This window comes from Agrilus planipennis, unplaced genomic scaffold (genome assembly GCF_000699045.2).
Source record: "Agrilus planipennis isolate EAB-ADULT unplaced genomic scaffold, Apla_2.0 scaffold3, whole genome shotgun sequence".
In the NCBI taxonomy this organism is placed as follows: domain Eukaryota; kingdom Metazoa; phylum Arthropoda; class Insecta; order Coleoptera; family Buprestidae; genus Agrilus; species Agrilus planipennis.
The window spans coordinates 226,754-251,067 of NW_020442460.1; the positions used below are offsets into that span (position 1 = coordinate 226,754).

A 24,314-nucleotide genomic window follows, 5' to 3' on the forward strand; every position below is an offset into this window, starting at 1 on the left:
TTTTTGGCTAAATATGCTTTTAAATAAAGCATATTCTTAAATTTTAACGAGGCAGTTTAAATAATTTTGCAAATGGTACTGTACACTTTTGTCTAGTTCTCGCTCGATGATCGGTGGAGAAATGAGCTCCGCAGACAAATATGATTGAATTTGGAATTATGCTACGGCGCATTCTAATAAAGGGAAGGGGCATATCTCTAACTTCTTGAAACGAACAGTAATTGGATGTTTTTAGTCATATCAATTTCTTAAAGGAAAGAACCGTGGTACTACTTGTCGCTGAACACTCGAATTCTTAGTAAATCGTATTTCGTACCAGTAGTTTATAAATCAATATCATTTCAAGTTCAAGGCTGTTTGAAAAGCTGATTCGTAATAATGATATTCCTGTAACGTTTTCAACCCCAAATCCTATATAACCGCTTGTTTACATTAGACTCTTCTCACCTGAAAGTATTTCTTTGTGAATTTGGTTCCTACATTAGCAAATACTTACTTATCTGGCTTCCTAGATACCTAAAATCAGCCACTTCTTCTAATTTTTCGTCTCCTATCTTTATATTCGCTCTTTCCCTACTATTTCTTTGAATCATAATTGAGAGGTAAAAAAACACATTATACATTCACCAAATATATTAAAGGGTTCGTGAAAGGTATAAAAACACCAAGATTGCTCAAGGTGCTTAAAACTTGTCTTCTTCTTTATTGGACTCCTAAAAGTTCTCTTTCGTACTGAGCATTCAACAGATCCAAAAGTTTCATTAGCCTGGTTTCAGAACCTATTCGTTCCATAAAGAAATTACTTCCTTGTTAAACATATCGTGTAGTTGTAGGACACTGGGACATAGATTGGTTTAGTTTATCGTCCGTTTCTATAAGAAAACCTATTACCAAAATATCCACTAAACTAGTTTCGGAATCCACTATATTTACGTATATTGACTCAAGTTAACGATCTTATTTTACAAGAACGTTCATCGTAAAAGCCTGCGACGAAAACGTCAAAAAGCGGGTCAGATATATATGTATTGTCAAGTAAAAGGGAAAGGCGCCAGCATGGAATAAAAAGCAGATTTTGAGTTATTGTCAGTTGGGGTGAAAAGAAAGTATACGTTAGTCAGAAACTAATAATGTGTTAGAAGTGAAACTTTCAACAGAATTCTAAATCGTCTACGAAAAGCCAAAGAATACACTAAAGTGAAAAAAAAAACATGTACTGAAAACTACAACAAAAAATATTTTCTTGTTTCGACTTGTCATCATAGTCATTTGCTACGTTTTGAACAGGCCTTTGTTAGGTTAGGAAATGCTTCATGAGTAATACCGACAATGTTAAAAGAAATAACCGAAAAGTACAATAAGCTCTGCAACGGTTAGAAGTTGCTGCAACTGTCTTCCTTTTTATTAGTGTCCGCTGCAATTCCTACCTGGCATCTCTTTTCTATATTCGCTACAATATTCATAATCTTAATGCCATTCATTTGTGATTATGAGATAGATCGTCTAAAAAAACTCATGATTACATAATATTGGGAGCAATTACGGTATTCTTCTCAGTTCTTTTACTTTCAGGCATATTTCTAATGGGTTTTCTTGAAATTTAAGACCCGGGTCTCACTTTACTTAAAGCCGGGCTACTATTAACTCTTAATACGAGTTTTCTCTCTACCTAAATACCTTTTGAATTCTAAGTACTTAAAGGAGAAAAGCATCAAGCTGACTTCTATAAATATTCTATCTTCTACATGGCTGGTGCCTATTGTAGCGTAACCATTAAAACCTACTTAGACATCGTCATATAGGCTAGTTTCTACTTTTTGTCGTGTTATTTGTCTCCAATGGTTAAATTACGAAGATTAACGATATTCAAATCAAATCACTTTAATTAATTCCAACGTAGAATGCCTGGGCATGAGCGATTTTAATTACCACCTCTGCCAGAATCCTGATTTTCTTCAAGCACATACATGCAAATATAGGATTTGCCTGTCAATTTAATTCCCGAGGTGCGCCTTTAGGGAAATGAAAATTATCATAGAAGCGCGTGTCGAACCGTACCGCATCGCCAACCGCATCCACGCGTCACAAAAAAACCTTTATTAGCTGAGCGAACTCCACCATGATGAAAACCTGGCATACCGAGATCACGGAAATGCATCGACCAGCTAATTGCCTTTACATTTGGAATTATTACGCTGCGTTACATACGTATATAAACTACTTGTTTAACGACAACAAAAAAAAAGAATCTATCGGGTTGTTCGGAAAGTCATTTCGTTTTTTCCCGACAGAGGATGTAATTGTATTCTTTTGCACCCAACTTCACATTTAAGCCGTATAATTTTTATATGCTTTGAGAGGCTTGTGTGTGAAAAATTCCAATTAATTCTACGCAGTAGTTTTTGGTTGGTGCCCTTTTAAATATGGAGAGCGATAAGCAGCATTTTCGACATATCTTACTGTTTTACTACAGAAAGGGTAAAAATGCTGTTCAAGCCAGAAAGAAATTGACTGATGTGTATGGAGAAGGTGTGTTGACAGTACGCCAGTGCCAGAACTGGTTCGCTAAATTTCGATCCGGCAATTTTGATGTCGAAGATGCACCACGTTCGGGAAGGCCGGTTGAAGCTGATAAAGACGCGATAAAGGCATTAGTTGATGTGAACCGGCGAATAACAACACGTGAGATCGGATTGAGGTTAAATTTATCAAATTCAACAGTTTATGACCACTTGAAAGGCCTGGGATTATCCTCGAAGCTCGATGTATGGGTTCCCCATGTTCTCACAGAGAGAAATCTGTGTCGCCGCATTGACGTCTGCGATTCGCTTCTCAAACGTCACGAAAATGATCCGTTTTTGAAGCGCATCATCACTGGGGACGAAAAATGGGTTGTATACAACAACGTCAAACGCAAGAGGTCATGGAGCAAAAAAGATGAACCGGCTCAAACCATTTCCAAAGCCGATATTCACCAAAAAAAGGTGATGCTGTCTGTTTGGTGGGATTTTAAAGGAATCGTTTTTTTTGAGCTTTTACCGGATAACACAACGATTAATTCGGAAGTCTACTGTCATCAGCTGGACAAACTGAATGATGCACTTCAACAGAAAAGGTCAGAACTAATCAACAGGAAAGGTGTAGTGTTTCACCAAGACAACGCGAGACCTCACACAAGTTTGGTCACTCGCCAAAAGCTTTTACAGCTTGAATGGGATACAATGCTACACCCACCATATTCTCCAGACCTGGCACCATCGGATTATTATTTGTTCCGGTCACTCCAAAATTTTTTAGACGGTAAAACCTTCACCTCAAATGAGGAGGTCAAAAACCTCCTCGATCAGTTTTTTGCCAGCAAAGACCAAAAATTTTATGAGCGTGGAATTATGCTACTACCAGAAAGATGGCAAAAGGTGTTGGACCAGAACGGTCAATATATAATTTAATAAAGTATTTGTTTATTATACGAAAACTGTCTTTCATTTCCACAAAAAAAAACGAAATGACTTTCCGAACAACCCTATATATGAGTTTGGATTCCTTGACCATGTGCTGTCCTCTATCAAAGTCAAGTGCATGTTGTTACTAACCATTCGGCCATCCCCCATAATGCATTATAATTACATAAATAAATGGTCATGAATATTCTTTAGAAAATTATACGTATTTTTTTCAAAAACATAAAATCAACAAGTTTTATTAACTCCCAACTTCACTAACGTTTCACTTCATGAAACTATTGGCATTGCCATTTTATCTACTTTCCTAGTTCATCAATGACATTACAAATGTAAATGTTTGTTTGTTACGTTTTCACGCCTTAACTACTCAACCGATCACCATGAAATTTTATACTCACATTATCAGGGGTAAAGAAAAATACATAGAGTACTTTTTATCCAGAAGAATTATATTGTTCCCGAGGAATAGAAAAATTGGTTTTATGTGATCGTTGATGGTCTTCGACGACACGCATTTAAGACATAAACGCGAGCGAAGCCGCTGTAAAATCTAGTTGTATGATAATTAAGTTAACTTATTAATAAAACCTTTGTTATCACCAAAAATTAAAGAGTAAACCAAAAAGAGAGAGTCGACTAATTTGCTTCTAGAACTTTCCGCAGCGGACACGTGTTTCACCTATTTCTAATATGGACATTTCAGCATGAGACTTACGATTCGTGGTGAAGGGACATATTATTTTTTAGACCAATTGATAGTCATAGAGATTTTAAATATATAATCGTCTATTATTTTCATTTTTACCAAAAGTTTGAAGTTGTTAAATAATCGGCAAAATGCCAATCAATCACCTGTTTTCAATGACGTCAAAAACTCAACAAATAACATGTGACTTAGAATTAGTTGTGTATCCATGTTGACAGTAATCTATAATAAGATTTTGAAACGAATAAATTAAAAGAAACAAAAGCGCAGCAAAATAGAACAGTTAGAAGGCTTTTTGTGTAACACAATATCTACAAATTGAAGTTAGTCAATCGGTATGTATTATGTATACATATTAACGGAAATGTATGTAATCCGTCATTGTATACAGTTGCTAGGAATTTTTTAAATTCCTTGAAATTGTAGTAACAGGTCAATTGAAAAGTCCCCGGCCTAAAATAGTAAAACACATTTTTTTGCAAAATTCGTTTTTTTTATTCAACATAATTCCCTTCAAGGGTGATGCACTGATTATAGCGATCCTCCAACTTTTCGATACCATTTTTGTAGTACGATTTGTCCTTTGCTTCAAAATAGGCCTCAGTTTCGGCGATCACCTCTTCATTCGACGAAAATTTTTTCCCAACGAGCATTCTTTTGAGATCTGAGAACAGGAAGTAGTCGCTGGGGGCCAGATCTGGAGAATACGGTGGATGCGGAAGCAATTCGAAGCCCAATTCATGAATTTTTGCCATCGTTTTCACTGACTTGTGAGACGGTGCATTGTCTTGGTGAAGCAGGACTTTCTTTTTCTGCAAATGCGGTCGTTTCTCGGCGATTTCGTCCTTCAAACGGTCCAATAACGCTATGTAATAGTCGCTGTTGATGGTCCTTCCTTTTTCAAGGTAGTCAATGAAAATTATTCCACGCGCATCCCAAAATACAGACGCCATAACCTTGCCAGCCGACTGTTGCGTTTTTGCACGCTTTGGAGCGGGTTCATCGTGTGCAGTCCACTCCGATGACTGTCGATTGGACTTCGGAGTGAAATGATGGAGCCATGTTTCATCCATTGTCACATATCGACGCAAAAACTCGGGTTTATTACGCGTGATCATCTTCAAACACTGCTCTGAATCATCAACTCGTCGTTGTTTTTGGTCAAAAGTGAGCTCGCGCGGCACCCACTTTGCACAGAGCTTTCTCATACCCAAATATTCGTGAATGATGTGATGTATACGTTCCGTTGATATCTGTAGAGTGTCTGCTATTTCATTCAATTTCAATTTACGGTCATTCAAAATCATTTTGTGGATTTTTTTAATGTTTTCGTCCGTAACAGCCTCTTTTGGGCGTCCACTGCGTTCACCGTCTTCGGTGCTCATTTCACCACGTCTAAACTTAGCATACCAATCCTTGATGGTTGATTTTCCTGGGGCAGTGTCCGGAAATTCGTTATCAAGCCAAGTTTTTGCTTCAACTGTATTTTTTCCCTTCAAAAAGCAATATTTTATCAACACGCGAAATTCCTTTTTATCCATTTTTTTCACAATAACAAAAGTTGCTTCACTAAAAATGCTATAATTCACAAACTAATGATCCGACAGCCGTCAAATTTATAGACGCGTCTTTTGAAGGTTAGGACTAACTGAAAATCATATGGATTTAGTTCTGGTGCCGTCATCTATGTGTCAGGCCGGGGACTTTTCAATTGACCCTAGTATGTTGTAGAGCTTGACATAAAGAATCAGAATATATATACAGAAAGCATTAGTTTTATACATTTCCTAGTAAAATATCGGAATTTCATACAATTCCTAAGAAATGTATACATTTCCCAGGATATCGTTGAAACAATATTTTATACATTTCCTAAATAGCCTAGATTTCATTCATTTGCGGTAACATATAGAGATAAGGCAAAATGTTCAGCGAACACAGAAATTACACATTTCTTTGTCTTTTTCTCTTTATTTCGTTCTAGCGGAAATACATAATTTGATAAATGTGTGATGTATAAATCTCATCAGCCGTATCTATTTAAAAAGTCATCTATTTGCTTTTACTGCTTATATGAAAAAATGGTAAAAGATATTTGTACAAATTTCATATTCTGCACTATGTCTGATCAGTATTCCGGAATATTTGAATTGAACTGAAGACCCTGTATAGTGCTTCCCCTGATAGCACCACAACGTAAGGGATGTAATAAGTATGAACAAAAAGTATCACACTTAACGAGCTGTCAATGGTTTGAGAAAAGTTGCCAGTTTGACAGCCGCGTTATTTTTCGTTATAGCAAGTGTCAACTGACGAAACACACATACCTATTCATGACCTTCACAACAGCTGGTACGTAGACAGGTCAATTTCATGTAATGATTAGTAATAATCTGCACTCGTTAACATTCGATTGACAATTTATTCACAAGCGGAATATGTGGACATGGTGGTCACATATGCACGGTGCAATGAGAACGCACTAGTGACATCACGGGAATCAGTAGGGGCTTTCGGTAACGTCATTACTCTCTTGTTTATGTTTATCTTAATTGTTCACTCACATGTGAGATGAAATAAATTGGAAACTGCCAAGTCGACAAAGAATTTGATAACAAAAAAATCACGTTCCTTCGAAATTTTTAGATTTATGTTATTGCTTCAAATACATCTTATTCCTTGAAAAATATGTAGATACCTAAGAATAAAATTGAAAAGATCCCCTACCACTGATAATAAAATTTTTTTTTTCAAACGCTAGAGAAATTATACTTTGTATATGCATGGACATGATTCTCTTTAAACGAATGTGACCATATCAACACTGTTGATTGTAATAATTGAGGAAAGGAATAATATACGCTTATGAAAAATGATGCTTTCGGATATTCATCATTGCTACAAGATTTATAGGATAAAGCAAGGGCTGTGAAGGGTGATTTTTTTTCTGTGTGTTCTGTCTCTTTTTCACATCATATTTCAAAACTTCGCTGAAACCTATTTATAACCTCAATTAATAACGAAAAATCTGATGAAACAACATTCTTATAAAGGACCGATGTTTTAATTAATGCAATACAACCTGCAGATATTGGTTAAACGTCAATAAAGTAAAAGCCACTAAAATTTAAAAAATATATTGCCCCTTTTCTCGGAAATTCTGAAACCCTTACAAGCAAATAATACTTCACGATATAACTAACAAAAACCAAAATGTGGGCCTTCATTTAAACCTCCTTAACTGATGACCTCTCAGAATGCAATTATATTGCTTGAAGGTTGCAGTACAAAAGTATTTAATGACTGATTTTGGTTTTTACAAGCATTTTGAGAAAAGAAATCTTAATGGTTTGCAATAAATTTTGAAATGTAAGAGTGGAATCACTAATTAACTTTACACTCTCCATTCTTTCCACCCTTATAATCCAAATGTAGTCAAAGCCAAAAGTAGTAGTAGTAAATAAATATGTGTTTAATTATCCTTTGATCCCTCAGAAGATATGTCCCACCATCCTATCTCTCCTTTTCCTTATTGACTGCCGTAGTGCCCTGTGTTCTCCTACTTGTTTCACTTCCTACTCATTTTTAACTGCGCCCACTATCATCGTTTCGCTCCCATACAGAGTCGTCCTCCAAGCGTACATTTCTAATAATCTTCAAATTTCCCCGTTAACGTTTATTTATTTTTTTTTTATATAAAACAAAACATTACTACTACTTTACTATTTAATTATATTGCTATTAATAAATAGAATTTTATGCACTTTCTCTTATGTCTTCGGCTAAGGTGTGAAAGTGAACATATCAATAATTTTCGTAGAAGCATCTAAAATGTATAGGTAGGTACATGTTATGTGAAAAAGCTGCCCTTATTACTCCATTTCTCAAGGGAACCTCTCCAATTTTCGTTATCAAAGCTTCCAACGTTATTCAGTTCAATAACTCGAATGTCGTTTTTCATCAAAACCAACACAAACAGACACAAAGGCGAGATACAGACCTTTTATCCGTTGTTCGCGTAAGTTCTGAGACACACAAAAACGATTATCTGATGTTTGAAGACTTTTTTGTTTCACCACATATAGATAATAACAAGATAATAGTTATAATATAGGTAATTTCCGACGAAAGAAAGAAATGATATTTACTGGAAGTTGAACAAAGGTCCAGTTGATTGATGACGAAAAACGAAATGTGACAATGTCCGAAGGGCACACTTTCCACTCGCAGATTTCTGATATTGTCAGTTCTTATCGCGCAGTCCCAAACGCCAGTATTTGTATAAATCAAATGAAAAAATCCGGGAACTACAAATGTTTGGTGTATCTGGATATTGAGATACTCCGAAATTTTTATAGCGTTAATTCAATGTATTAGTGAATTAGTTTTTCAATTGATTTTATCAACTACTGATAACCTCAAATTAATGAGGAAAAAATGTCGCTGCTGCCATTCCCTTGCCGGGAATTGAACCCGCGTCCTTGGTTTTACGCACCAGTATCCTCGTATTCTCCCAAGGGGAGACGCTACCCCTAGCAAGTTCATTGCCCCACTGGAAAATACTCTGTCGAATCACAATATCGGCACAGAGTTTGAAAACATAGAAACCAAACACATTAAACCTATGTTAAGCTATTAAAAGTCTACCCTCTCTAGAAAAAATTTGAAGCTTCGCTCATGATGACAGTTACGCCAGAAATTCATCATCATCATAATGTCATCAGCCTTAAGACTGGTTGAACATACACCTCCACTCTTTCCTATCCTCAGCTAATCTTCACATTTTCCTAAAACCAGAACGATCCATACCCTTAACTATTTGCTCACAGTAATCTAATCTAGGTCTACCTCTACCCCCTCCTAACTCCCGTTTTTGTCTCTAATATGTCTCTGACTAGACCTTCATGCATGTGAAGGTGTCCAACCAACCTATCCCGTAGGAAAAATTTCCATTCTATTTCCATTAAAAAATGCCATTTAATTACCACTGATAATAATAATTAATAGTAATAAATGGAGAATCGCCAATGGGATGAATGGAATTTCCACTAGAATTCTAGTGGAAATCCCATTCCCGAACTCAATGGAAATCCTAGTGTCAATTCTTTATTTTTTACCTTTAATTATTGTTCGTGGTAATTAAATGACATTCGTTTTAATCAAGATGAAATATGAGTTTTCTTTTACAACTTGCTTTGACAATCACATTAACTTCAGCACGTTTTTCTCCATTTTTTTTAATAAGTTCTAATCATCTCAAACCAGATCTTCTCCATTTCTAGGTACCCAATTGTTTTTCCATTTATATTGAATGGTTTTAAATAGAATTTATAAATTTTGCATTGGTTCCCATTGAAAATCAATGGAAATTTTTCCTATGTAAATATTAATGGAATTATTGTAAATGGAAACAATTATTTTTCCATTTATGCCAAATGGGTTTGAATTAAATTTACAAATTTTCCATTGATTCCCATTGAAGTTCAATGGAAATTTTTTCTACAGGTATCTCGCCTACTTTTTATTGACTTCAATAGTGTCTTCTGTTCTATTCTTTCTAATACCTCTTCATTTCGAACCTTCTCTATCCACGGTATCCTCACCATTCGCCCGTAATACTAAATTTCAAAAGCTTTTTCTTTTCGCCGCGCCCACCGTCCATGTTTCGCACCCGTACAGCGCCGCGCTTCGAACATACACCTTTAACAATCTTTTTCTAATTTCTAAGTTAACCGCTCGCGTAGAACTGACTTCTTCTAGTTGAAGGCGACTCGACCCTGCGATATCCACTGTTCTATATGTCTACCTCTCCTTCCATCCTGAGTTATCTGACTTCCTAGATACCAAAAATCAGCCACTTCTAATTCTAATTTTTCGTCTCCTATCTTTATTTTCGCTCTTTCTCTTCTTTTTCTTCCATTGCATATCAATATTGCTGTTTTATTTTTATTTGTTTTCATACAATACAAGCCAGAAATTATTAGATTAATATGTTGTACAATAGCAAGTCTAAAATTTCTTTAACTCGATTAACACCAACCGAGCGAGTAGATACATTTACGTATAATTGAAATTAATAAATAATTGAATTCTTGAAAAATAATTTTTTCGGTCGATTATTCCATATATTTTAATTGAATTTAATTGAAGATGATTGAATTAATAAAACGAATTATTCAATAAAAATGCTGATTTAAAACGTTGGAACGGGCGCAATTATTTTGATACGAGATATAAGTAATCGAAAAGGTTATTAACCGAAAAGTAACTACATAGAAATGCATTCTCTATTGGTTGTTTAACGTTCGTCGGGAAATATGCTCGCTACTTCCTCCATTCCATTAAAAGTATACAAACATAAAACACTCATTTGCCGCGTTTTCGCAAGAGTTGAAACATAAATGCTGCACATTATGTGTCACAAATAGATTAAATGTAGTGTTTAACAGGAGAGATACGGATAAATATTGCCAACTTTTGACGTAAATATTTACTCTTCATTAACATTTCACATTTAGGAAAGAGACCACACTACCAATTTACAAGAGACAATACCTACCTATTATAATTTGGATTTTTACATCACTTTACTGCTACTTATAACATTTTAAAAAATTGATAATCTCTGTGTTTTGTCGGAGCTGTCAAAAAGATCGAAATCGCGATCCGCACCTGGCAGTTTCGACAGAATACAGACCACTTCGAATTATTTTATTCGATTATGGTAACGTGCCTATCACGTTGAGGTTACCTACGCCGGGATTCGTTTTCAGCAAATAGATATCCATATATTTTAATGGACCTTGTTGGAGCATACGTAATCCTAAAATGTGGCATCGTACTACAGATGGCGTTTACCACGCCATTTGTGGTATTTTCTAAAACGCGCTGTTAAGACAGCAGGTAAAAGTTGGTCTGTGTTCTGTCGGAGCTGTCTGCGACGCGCTGATGAGATCCAAAAAGATCGAAATCGCGATCCGCGCCTGGCAGTTTCGACAGAATGCAGACCACTTCGAATTATTTTATTCGATAATGTCTTTCATACGAAAACGTGGAATGACCAAAGATTATTTTTTTCTGAAATTTCGACTTGCTACTCGAAAGGCTCCTACCTACGGAAAATAGCCCTCTGTCAAACTCTTTAATCTACACTTGGAGAACTACCAGAATCCAAAGTTTTAGAGTTTGACAGAACGCCGTTTTCTATTAGGAACTAGCGAGGTCCTTTCGACATATAAATCGAAATTTCGACTTAAAACTCGAAACCAAGCCTGAGGCAATTGAAACGCAGATAACGATTGTTGCAATATTGGTATGTATCTAAATCAATACAGTACGAAAAAATTTTGAATTTAAGGTTAACATTTCGAGTTGTGCAAGTCGAAGTTTTGGAATTACAAATGGAAATTTCGAGTTGTAATAAACTAATGCCTCGACAGACACTAAAATGATCCTAAATAACAATGGTACCAATTTCTCGTTTTTCATATAACAATTAGTTATCAAATAATCAATAATACCCTTATATTGCGATTCTACAATGTTTAAACAAAATCTAACTATTTTCATCATGAGTTTTTCTGTTAACGTATGTGACCTTTTTCATTTTTTTGAAAATTTAAAGTTAAGTATCAGTATTTTAATTAAGTTTTTAAAATGCTTCTTTACATTAAAACTTCCTCCACAAGACCTAATAATTAAAGAAGATTCTAAAAAATCTTATATTAGCCAAATTTCAGAGAAAACTGTGAAAACACCTAGAAAAATAAATTAATTTTTCCGACGATCCAAAAAAATTGATTCCAAAAGAATAACTGAAGCCAATTATATTTATCACAAAATAAGTTTTATCACAATGCTTACACATAACCAAGCTTGATGAATGAAGTGCAAAATCAATTGTAACGATCAATATTTTCTATTAAGTTGAAAAATAAAACAACCAAATGGTGCGAGACATGAGTGCAAATAATACAATAAAATAAGTAAACTTGCAGACATTACTATAGAAAATCAGAAACTCACCTTTGATAATGGTTTGCTTGTTTCCTATTTAATAACTACGGAACTTGCTGGGAGTTTCCTACATTGTCTTCTTCACTACTAATGAAGAAATGTGAACACAAACATTCTCAGTTCGGATTTTCCCTTCTTTATATAAAATTCACATAATTCCTGTCTTTATCCATTCGCGAAACGTACACAATTACGATGACAGAATTCACTCAATAATTTTCTGTAATCAGTTTGTTCGTTACTTTCAATTTATGTGAAATACTGATTCACTAAGATATTAAAAATAATTGCAACATTAAAAATAATTCAATAGGTACATAAGGGTTGTTGAAAATATGTTGAAAATGGAAGAATTATAAATGTCAGCAAGATCTATCAGATATTCAAGCAGTATAAGTACATATGCATGTGTATATAATGGTAGCGAAAAAATTGCATATCGGGATCCGTCAAATAGGAGGAGCCTAAAAAACATGGCGCTTACTTCTTAATCTATACATTGAAGACGCGATCAACATCATTAAAGACAGTACAACTGTAGGGATAGATATACAGGGACAAAAGATTAGTATGCTTAGTTTTGCAGATGATATAGCAGTATTAGCATCTAGAAAGGAAGAGTTAGAGATAGCTCCAAATAAAATGGAAGCGGTATTGACAAAACAGTACTGTATGAAAATAAATAAAAGTAAAACAAAAATACTGGTTTGCAAGGGAAGGAAAAGTAGGGAAAGAGCGAATATAAAGATAGGAGACAAAAAATTGGAAGAAGTAGCTGATTTTAGGTATTTAGGAAGTCAGATAAGTCAGGACGGAAGGAATAGTATTAGGGATAGAAAGAGAGGATAGCACAGGGTCAAGTCGCCTTCAATAAGAAGAAATCACTTCTATGCTCGCGAATGGTTAATTTAGAAATTCGAAAAAGGTTGTTAAAGGTGTCTGTTTGGAGCACGGCGCTGTACGGGTGCGAAACATGGACAGTAGGTGCGGCGGAAAAGAAAAGGTTAGAAGCGTTCGAAATGTCGTATTATAAGCGAATGATGAGGATACCGTGAATAGAGAAGGTAAGAAATAAAGAGGTATTAGAAAGGATAGGAGAACAGAGGACTCTATGGAAGTTAATAAGACATAGGCGAGATTGGTTGGTATGACACCTTCTCAGGCATGAAGGTCTAGTCAGAGACATATTAGAGGCAGAAACGGAAGTTAGAAGGGCAGAGGTAGACCTAGATTAAATTACTGTTCGCAAGTAGTTAAGGATATAGGCTGTTCTAATTTTAGAGAAATGCGAAGATTAGCTCAGGATAGGAAAGAGTGGAGGTGCGTGTCCAACCAGTCTTAGGACTGACGACCTTATGATGATGATTAAAAGAAATTTGCTTTAAGGGAATTCTGAATGCGTACTTATTAATAGGTATCTATTTCAAAAATATTCAGTCATTTTTGCGTTTATTACCTCCAAATAAATAAACAAATAAACAGACAGAGATTCGTGCTCCACTGAAATTCCTTTAATTTACTAACCTAATAGTTGCAACCCCAGAAAAAGGAAACGATACACAGATGATAGATTAGTAAGAAATATACGTAATATTCATATACTTTTGTAACATAACACTGTTAGAAACGTTACCGGGGTAGTTTTTCTCGTTGCGTTGCCAGTATAACGTATAATTGATTACCTCATTGTAAACATCTCAAATATGGGTGGAAAAGGTAACAGGGTGCGGACAGCCGAATCGATCATTTTATATTACGAAAGAATAGGAAGAACTTTCTGAGACACTTATAAAGGAAGGATTGTTTTTTGATAAAGAAAGTTGGAAATTAGTACAGTCCTAAAGGTTTTTATTTTCCTATAAAATGAAAAATGTATAAAATAGAGTCCTTTGTTACTTGGTTGAAATTCATAAAATAGAAAATAAATACCAATTTATAAAATTTCAACAATTTATCGTACTTGACAATCGTCATTCGTCGAACTTTGAGCATGAAATTCATTGTACAGTATAAAGATTCTATACAGTAGGTTCACTCCTTTGATTTACCTAAAATACCGATACTGTTTTTGCAGGTTATCATAAATTAAACTTAGCGTCAATATGAGAAAGAAGTATCAGCGTGACTGGGAAGTGAACCTACCGTAGGGAATCTTTATATTATGGTTTGTTGAAACAATATCGTCAAGCATAATGCAGAGTAACAGATACTTAGAGGTTTAGACCATTGTTTAGCATTCGGGAGGACGCCGGTTCGATTCCGAGTCCGTCTGCCTTGGTCCAAGTTTTTCTGTGGTTTCTTTGGATCAGTTAGTCAAATGCTGAGGCAGTAATATTCCACAGATAATCTTTCATTCTCTTCTATCTTCATTTCGTCCGTCTCATCTTTCTCACCCGAACCACCACCCACCCATTCCCACGATTCCTGAAAGGATGCTTCTGGTGGGAATGAAACACCCAAAAGTTTTTTTTTATTGACTTGCAGACTAGTTATTCCATTCACGCGTACTATTCGCCCCCTGCGTCACAGAGCCTTTGGTTGATACAAAAATTACTATATCAATGATTCATTGTTGTAACCATATGACCGTAATTGTAAAGATTGTCTAATTATAAAATGGAAAAGTGTTTTCATTAATATAACAAGTTATCACCATCATCGTCATCATAGGGTCGTCAGTGCTAAAACAGGTTTGACACTCCGCTCAACCCTTTCTTGTCCTAAGCTCAGCATCGCAAAGGTCTTCAAGTCTCTCCTCTTTAATGATGGACCTGGTCGAATTTTTAACTATTTTAAGTAAACTACTTTCTTTTTTGGTTCGAAGCCGTCGAAACGCTTCGTTGTAAATAGTAGCTGATAAAGACAAAAAGCGTCCCCGACAGCTATTTTATACTTAGCAGCTAACTTCATGATGCCTTGCTTAGAAGAGCATACGAGGGTGGATTGATAAGTTTCCGGCCTAACCAAGAGATGACGCCACTAGGCCTACCTTGAGGTGACATTCTATAGTACCATCCTTGGATAGCTTGTAGCTATAGTTTCAGCCCGATCTCCTTGCTAGTGTAGGTTTGACAGCACGCTGAACAAGACGCCTCTGTGGTTTTCGTAAAAATGGAAAAGCAGGAAAATCGTGCTGTCATCAAATACTTTTATTTGAAGGGGTTAACGCCGAAGGAAATTAAAAAAGAGATGGACTCAACACTGGGGACATCCTCCCCGTCATATTCAACCGTTAAGCAGTGGGTTTCCGAGTTTAAAAAGGGTCGTGTGAGCACCTCTGATGGGCCTCGCTCAGGACGCCCCGTTGAGGTCACAACTCCAGATATGATCGAAAAAATTCATCAAATAGTGCTGGGAGACCGCAGATTGAAAGTGCGTGAGATAGCTGAGACCTGTAAGATGTCATATGAACGTGTGCAACATATTTTGCACCAACATTTGCATATGGAAAAGCTCTGTGCAAGATGGGTGCCGCGTTTGCTAACAGTCGACCAAAAATTGATTCGAAAAAACATTTCTACCGCAAATTTGTCATTGTATAAGCGTAATCCAAGCGAATTTTTGCGTCGATTCGTAACCGTTGACGAAACGTGGGTCCACCACTACACTCCTGAAACCAAAGAACAGTCTAAACAGTGGATTGGACCAGGGGAACCAACTCCAAAGAAGGCAAAAACAATTTTTTCGGCGAACAAGGTTATGGCTACTGTTTTTTGGGATGCAAGAGGTATTATATACATTGATTACCTTGCAAAGGGTAATACTATCACTGGTCAATACTACGCAGACTTATTGCAACGTTTGAGCCACGAGGTGAAAATTAAACGACCTCATCTGGCGAAGAAAAAAATCTTGTTTCATCACGATAACGCACCAGCGCACACGTCAATCGTTGCGACGGCTAAAATCAACGATCTAAAGTTTGAATTGATGCCGCACCCTCCTTACTCTCCAGACCTAGCCCCGAGTGACTATTTTCTGTTCCCTAATCTCAAAAAATGGCTTGGCGGTAAGAGATTTGCGGACAATGAAGAAGTAATCGAAGCTGTAAATGGTTATTTTGAGGAGCTTGACGAATCAGTCTATAGAGATGGCATTAATAGACTGGAACACCGCTATGAGAAATGTATCAGCCTTGGAGGAGATTATGTTGAGAAATAAAAAAAAAAAATTTTTAAAAACCTTGTTTTTCTTGGTCAGGCCGGAAACTTATCAATCCACCCTCGTATATCAAATAGTAGTTCTAACTACCTAAGAAGCGCTTAGAACTTAAGGCACCTTAAAAAAATATCGGTCCTCAGTTCGATGTTTACTAAACTCTCGCAGATAGCAAAGATTACCATTGTAGTATCATCAAGAAATCGGACTTCTGGTCATCCCCCCTTTGGCTAGGACTCTGCCTGAGCTAATCTTCGTAATTCCCTAAAACTATAGGATAACCTACATCTTTATCTTTTTGTGAACAGTAATCTAATCTAAGTCTACTTCTACTTCTCTAAACTCCTGCTTGTGCTTCTAATTCGTATTTAACTAGCCCCTTTGTTCTCCTACCCTTTCTAATACTTTTCCATTTCTAGCCTTCTCTATCCTCATCGTTCGCCTGTACCACCACATTTCGAAAAGTATATATAGATACAAAAACATTATAAGTATTGTAACCACACAAGAAGAAGAATTGGATAAGAAAATACATAAAGCTTAGTCTCTACATATTCAACTGAACTTTGGCTTTCGTTTGACTATTTTTCAGATCGAATAAAAAATCACCCAGTATTATTGTAAAGAATTTATTTTACAGGACCAATCAGTAAATTCTTGATTTTTAAAATAGATTCATTTAGTTGGTGTGCGAGCATCTCAAAGGACTCGTGCATCACCAGAACATCAAACAAAACGGTCCAAATTGCGTAGGGTAAGTTTAAAAGTCTAATGTTTAGAAACTGAATAGCATATTGAAAATACAAACCTGTTTAATTCGCTTCGAACGGTGCCAACAAAATCAAAGAGATCTTTTTCGTGATGTCCTGATACAATAATTAATCGCACACAAGCACGGCCCAAAGATAATATTTTCACAAAACGCGTATATTGTACAGGTACTTACCATTCGAATGGTTTTTCTTGAAAAAAAACTGTTTACTTCATTGACTAAAAATACAACGAAACTATTCCAAATGTTTCGAAAAAAAAAAACATTTTTCTCAATTCGCGTTTAAATGAATTTTTCATTTACGGATCTTGTACTTAAGTATAGATAAATGCATTCTTAGAAACGTCTTAAAAGAGCCTATAAATTGCGTCAATAGTAGATATTAGTATAAGTACTTAAGTTGATTTTATTTCATTCGTGGTCAGGTTTGTAATCGTTATCTTCCGGCCTTCTCAATTTTCACTGGAGACTGACGACGGGCTGATGCCAAGAAACTCATTCACATCTTTTTGGATGTGTTGCCGATACCAATTTATTCTTATTGAATTAAACATACGACTATCAATATTTGTTGTCTTAAATTATGACCAGGCATTACTATTAACTCCTTTTTTAATTTAACATATCGTACTATCTGGAAAGGGGAATTTACAGTAATGGTGTTAAGAAATTATTGTATTATATTTTCAACATGTATCTATGATCACTTATTCTTGTTGACTTATGCATATTTGTTTAGGTAATTTCAATTTGGCTAAGCTATCAAGTAATGTTTTAAGTTTTCATAATTATCTTCCAGTTTTTTCGCATCTCACTGTCAACTTTAAGAGCAAGTGATGACAAGCTGATGCCAAAGAATGTCACTCACATCTTCCTGGATGAGTCGTGTATATCAATGTATTGTTATTTTATTAAACATGGGACCATTAGATCGGGGATTATTATTAACCCCTTTTTTAATTCAACGTATCGTGTTATCTGTTAAGGGGTATGTGCTGAGGAATCAGAATACAATTTATTCCAAATCTATCAATGATTACTGGATTTTGTAGACTGATATAGGTATGTTACTGTATTCAATTGCAGACCGAGCGGCATGACCTGGAGGTTTAGACCATTGGTTAGCATTCGGGAAGACCCCAGTTCGATTCCGGGTCCGCCTGCCTTGGTTTAAGTTTTTCTGTGGTTTCCTTGGACCACTTAGGCAAATGCTGAGGCAGTAATATTCCACAGATAATCTTTCATTCTCTTCTGTCTCCATTTCGTCCGTCTCATCTTTCTCACCCTAAACACCACCCACCCATTCCCATGATTCCTGAAAGAAGGCTAAAGAGGGCCTTCCGCCTTACCTTCCGGCGTAATCAGGAGGGACTGCCCGCCTACCAGCATTACTGGCTGATGGGAATTAAACATCCAAAAGTTAAGTTATTCAATTGCATTTCAGCTACGCTATTATATAATATTTTAAGTTTTTATTGTTATCTTCCGGTCTTCTCGGTTTTCACTAGTCAACTAGATAAGCAAGTGAAGACGGGCTGATGCTAAAGAACCTCAGTCACATACGTCTTTCTGAATGCGTTCTAGATCAATTTATTGTTATTGAATTATGTATGGGTCTGAACAGGTGGCTTACCAACCTGTCTCACGTATTTCTTATTACTTCCATATCGTCCTCTGCACTCTTACTCTATATAAGACTTTCTCATAACGTTTTCTATCCACCACAACGCTAACGCTTCTAACTGTTGCTTCCACGAAGCATATCGGCCAAATATATACACTTTTAAAAATCTGTTCTTTATGTTAAAGCAAACCGACCGAGCACTATTCTTTGTTTTACATTTCAAGCGAATTTTCTATCCTGAATTATCTGATTCCCTAAAAACGATATGCTCCAGTTTCACATGTCCTACTTTTGCATAAGCTCCAGGCCTTTATACATACCAATATTTTTGATTTATTTTTATTAATTTTCATATGTCAATACATCTTCAATTTTATTTAAAGCTAACTTTAACTCCTCCCTACCAGATACTTATACTGATTCTCCTTCACCATCTGCACGCTAATCCTTGTCCTGTCTGTACGTCTACCCCAAAATCGTCCTGTCTTTATTAGTATTGATCGCTTCTTCGATATACTAATGAAAAAGTAGCGATGACATGAATCTAGGTATATAAATAAAGATAACACGTCAAGTGTTCTATCAATTTGGATTTGAATTATCTTTTGTTGTTTATGAACTACATGAGCCTCTCCCCATTTCAGTTGACCCACCAGAAAAACTTATTTCTTTCGGCACCATCGAAGAACAATAAACATACATTTTTATTTAGATCCTAAATTTATTAACATAATAGAATACAGTACAAAACACTAAATTTATTGATTAGACTTTAAAGTTTTTACCATAAAAACCAAATCATTATTCTTAATGATCTGTTAGAAAGGTTCACCAACTGAATTGAAATCTTAAGAAATATGAGATTCGCTTAGAACAAAATTTTGTCAAGTTGAAAGGTTTCTTTTTTTATAATATTACTTTCGTCACATTTGTTCTCATCTTGTTAATTGCAGGTTTTATTAACTTATTGGATATTTATTTATATTTTTGTATTTTTGTTCCTTAAATGCCAATTTCTGAAAACTGAAACAGGAAGAGGCTGGCTTCATTTTCGTATTCATTTTTTAGAACTTTCAAAGCTTTTATGTTTAAACAAACAACTGAGCAACAATTGTAAAATAGCAGTATTCAATATTTTCTTTTATGATACCAAACCACTTTAATAAAGTAACTTTAGGTTTGTGTTTCTAAGTAAAGTTTTCTGTAAATTTGAACAAAGAGAAACATTGAAGATTATCCTATCGATCTTTACAAAACAGCATGCTTACAAAATGAGATTGTGTACTAAATCCAAAAGGGAAGACGTAAACAAATCGTCCTGGGAGAAGGGATTTAGAAGACAGCGAGAACGCACCCAATGAACTAGAAATATGCCACAAACCAAAAGCACATATCATGTGCAGAGTTTTGGTTATTTATTTTCTATCCAGTAGTGCCCCTCCATGGTAGAAATACTCCAAAGTTTTAAAATGTTACTATCGAATAAAGAATTTTCAGTTCGCATCAAAAAATATTCCAGTAAAATAAAGAAAAGTTGCACCACTGTATGAAACTGCTTGAATATAAAAAAATTAGCATATTAAAATAGTTTATAATAAATAATAAATTAAATTAAGTCAAAAAAAATTTAGTTCTAAGGAAACTGGGATTATGGATTCGTAAAGTCATAAAAGAAATTCTTGAGAAGTGTGGTGACATTTTCACAAAAAAAATTGCATTTATTCAACCAATCGTAAAGAATTCTTAAATTTTATTCTACATGTATCATTTTTATTTAGGTGCAGGATTTTGGATTAAAACAGCTAATAACTTATGTTTCTTACAAAAAAAATAAGCACCCGTAGGATTTATTATTTTTACTGCATTTTCTCTTCCCCTTTGTTAAGAAAATATGAGAATTTAAAGTGTTTTACAGTAAAAGCCCAATAACACAGGGTTAAAAGCTTGATAAAGCAAAGCTTAGTAAATGGGAAGTTCTTTAATTTTTAATATAAAATTCCCAAAATGTGGTAGACCGATAGTGCGTCTAATTTCTCGTGAAAACGTCACCCTCTGTTGTGACACCACAACATGTGAGCTAAAGCTCTCCGACGTTTTTCCATCAAAAACAGACCTTCTCCAAAAGCACAACGAACTCACACAACCCGTCTACCGAAAGCTCCGAATCTTGTTGTTCCGAACACAACTTTGCGCATTGCGGTCTCGTTACTAACTCAAAGAGCAACTAGATAGGGGTCGTTTTTCGACGCCCCGCCGGATTAAAAAAGGATCTCGCGGGCGTCGGTTTTGGCGTCGTGTACGTCGTCGTAACTCGGTGGTGGTTGTGCGTGCTGACTAGTCGCGGATCGTGCGTTAACTGGCGAACGCTGGCGACCGAAGAGAGAACCAGGAGGTGGGCCGCGCATTTTATTGATCTCTTGAAATTCAGCTATCTCCTGTGCTGCTTGCTTGATTTTGCTGTTGGTGGTAGCTGGTCGAAGACGACCTATGTAGACGACGCTACCGTTCACGGTTTCTTTGTCAGGGCATTGCACCACAAAATCCTCCATAACGACTACATCAAACTTCCAGCCACCTCAGACGACGAGCGTGGAATAAATTCATCGAATAGTTCAGTAGGCCATGTCGAAATGTAACTTTTAAATAAATTACTGTCTAGGACTAAAGGATAAATAATAAAAAATTCATGAAAAGGGAGATACGTCCCCAAAGTGTATCCGAAAAGGAGTTCTTTGAAATTCATAAATGATTCAGTTGCTCAAGGAAGTCGTGATTGAGAAATATTCAGAAATTTACTTTTACTTAACCCAACTCAACTGAAAAACAACCCTAAATAGTAACACATGTAAAACATTTGCCAAAGCAAAAGTAAACCTACATACGTGAAGCTGATATTCTAAGAAGGTCCAGGAAACTCTTGAAAAAGCGTAAACCAGAATTTCAGCTCATACATGGAATAAGAAAACTTGGATCAATATCGTTGTATATGGAAATCAATTCATTGCTCGAATATATTGAAAAGCTCTTCTTTAAATATCCAAGGATTCAGGGATTGTCTTGAAATGTACAAGTTATCGTTTTTTACGAATATATAGATCATTATCTCCAAAACTGATGTCAGTCAAACGAAAGTTGAGATGGAATTACTTGTGGAATGATAACCGTGTTCATTAAAGAAGTATTCCTTACCATCACTGTTTCAAGGAATAAGATTACAGTCTGGCTAGGTCAGTAGGGTATTACTGGAACGAAAGGACCTTGAACAACAAACAAATTGTGAGAAAGGAACAGACATAAAGCTTTTCTGAAAGGATATTCTTTTAAATCCGTAATGATTAATTTAATTCCTCGATGAAAACTGGGTACTACAAGCACAGCTACTGGGGCCATGTAGAAATTGCAAAATAGATTTAAAAATGGCATTAGTTTTAAATAGAGGACGGTTGTAATAATAAAAGTAACATTTCTGTTGCTGTTCTTGTGAATCGTTTATGAAGAAATAACAATCCAAAAACTTCCTACCTACTCAAGTCGAACCACATCTGTCGAAAAATCAATTGCCCAAACAAATGTATCCAAAGAATTCTGAATATTTAGATTTCAGGATTCATAAAGTTTTCCTCTCTTTTAGCAATTTTAATAAACTGAAGCAAAGACATACTTCTCTTAAAAATGCATCTGGTAGAACTGATTGAAATTAAGATCCAAAAGTACACAATCATGTTAAAAGACTGTTGGAAGTAACGAAGACAATGAGGCAAACAGTCAAAGTAACAAAGAAACACAAAAATTTTCAGTGTCAGATATTTTTCATACTACAAAAACAAAGACTCTTTTGCACATTCACCTATACGTTCATAGACCAAAACTGAAAATTTAAATTTCAACAATTTTTTGACTTAAACTTCGAGGTGAACTGAACATTGTCATTTATATCGAAATTATCAAACAAATGAATTCACTCATATTCCGTGCTGAAACTTATAGATTTTTTCAAAATTTGGGCTCCTTGGTGGTCAAAAGTTAGTATTGGTACGTAAATTCCTTCCCGTTATACTTCTTGGAAAGATTATGTTAAGTTTCTTAACACTTATGTTTCTTTTACAATTTAAGTTTCAATCGTTTTGGAAATAAAATGGTACAGCATCATTGCACACTTTCAGTATATTACAGGTACCTAAGATTTTAAAGACAATAGGTACTTTTGGATTCATTACCGTAATGTTTTTCGGACGGTATTCTACAAAAAAAAAAAAACTTACTTTACTTACCCTCTAAATATCTTAAATTGGTAATTAGTTACTGGAAAACATGGTCAAAATTTCTACGTTCGATATCGTAATCAAACGCATGAATGATCTTATAAGGGTTGTGTTTGTCACTGAATGTGAACAAGGCTAAACGAAAATAAAATTGATATTGTGTTTGACACAATGTGTCACAAAAATTTACTTTGTCATTGTTTCTGGCATTATCACCCACCTACATCATGGCGAGGCAGAAACATGTTTTTCCGTTAGATGATGGTTTTGGTTCAGTAGGTCACCCCAGTTGTGTCATTCAAAAAAGTAGATCTCACAAAACTTCCCAGGGCATATTTTAATTGCAACAAACATTAAAAGCTTTTATTATTAAATTCCCAGCATTTATACATATGATTAGATATATGTATAGATACTTGAAGAAAATGCAATACGCGAATAGGAATTTTTCATTTATTAATTTCTTATTGTGGAAAACCATACTCAGTAATGTAAACTTCAAATTCCATAAATTCTTAACCTCAATTTATGCACTTGTGCAGATTATAGACCATTCAGCCACTCAAACGTTGTAGTAGACACATAATATTTTTAGACGATACGACCTTATTGTTAATAATAATTACTGTAGCTCTTGTGTTAGTAGTTTTGCAAAATGGCTACTATGTGGAGCCCAAATTATGCGTAATTAGAGAACACTGTTGTAAAAATGACCGCGGGACTCAACTTCTGCTTACCAAAATGAAAGCGCCCTTAAGCCGACAGGCACGAAACTTCTTTGATGTTTTCTAATTTCTGCCCTTTTATGGAGTCCCACAACTCTCCTTCAAAAGCTAATTGACGCTTCCGAGGGTTCCAGTATTCTTCAATTACAAAAGTGAAGAAATTAATTTGGTAAAAGGAATGCTTAGGATTCTAAAAACGTATTAACGTCTCCTCACGAATTCTTGAAGGAACGGCTTTCACAATAAGGTGTCAAAGAATATTAAATTTACTAATCAATCCCATTCAAAAAAATATATATCTAACAAAAAAGACTGAAATTCATATTTAGTCTTAGCATTCTACTTTCTCTTTCATTCGCAGCGATGAACGTAGTTGAGAACGGACAAATGGGGCGCTTGAATACTAGTGATTAATATTATCATCATCATCATAGGGTCATCAGTCCTAAGACTGGTTCGACACGTACCCCCACTCTTTCCTATCCTGAGCTAAACTTCGCATTTCCCTAAAACTAGAACAGCCCACATCCTTAACTATTTGCGAACAGTAATCTAATCTAGGTCTACCTCTACCCCTCCTAACTCCT

General features: G+C 35.4%; 1 protein-coding gene across 5 annotated transcripts in view; it reads right to left on the minus strand.

Moving 5' to 3' along the window:
- Window positions 1-21,077, minus strand: part of LOC108737843 — a 69,114-nt gene extending 48,037 nt beyond the window's left edge. For 3 of the 5 annotated variants that reach the window (XM_018470971.1, XM_018470972.1, XM_018470968.1), the window contains exons 1-2: window positions 20,854-21,077; window positions 12,196-12,455 (exon numbers count right to left, since the gene is read on the minus strand). The gene's annotated coding sequence lies outside the window, so the exon portion shown is untranslated. Of the gene's footprint in view, window positions 1-12,195; window positions 12,456-16,464; window positions 16,480-20,853 lie in introns of those variants that run through there. The other 2 variants (XM_018470970.1, XM_018470969.1) reach the window with 2 other exon arrangements.
- Window positions 21,078-24,314: the final 3,237 nt, after the last annotated feature.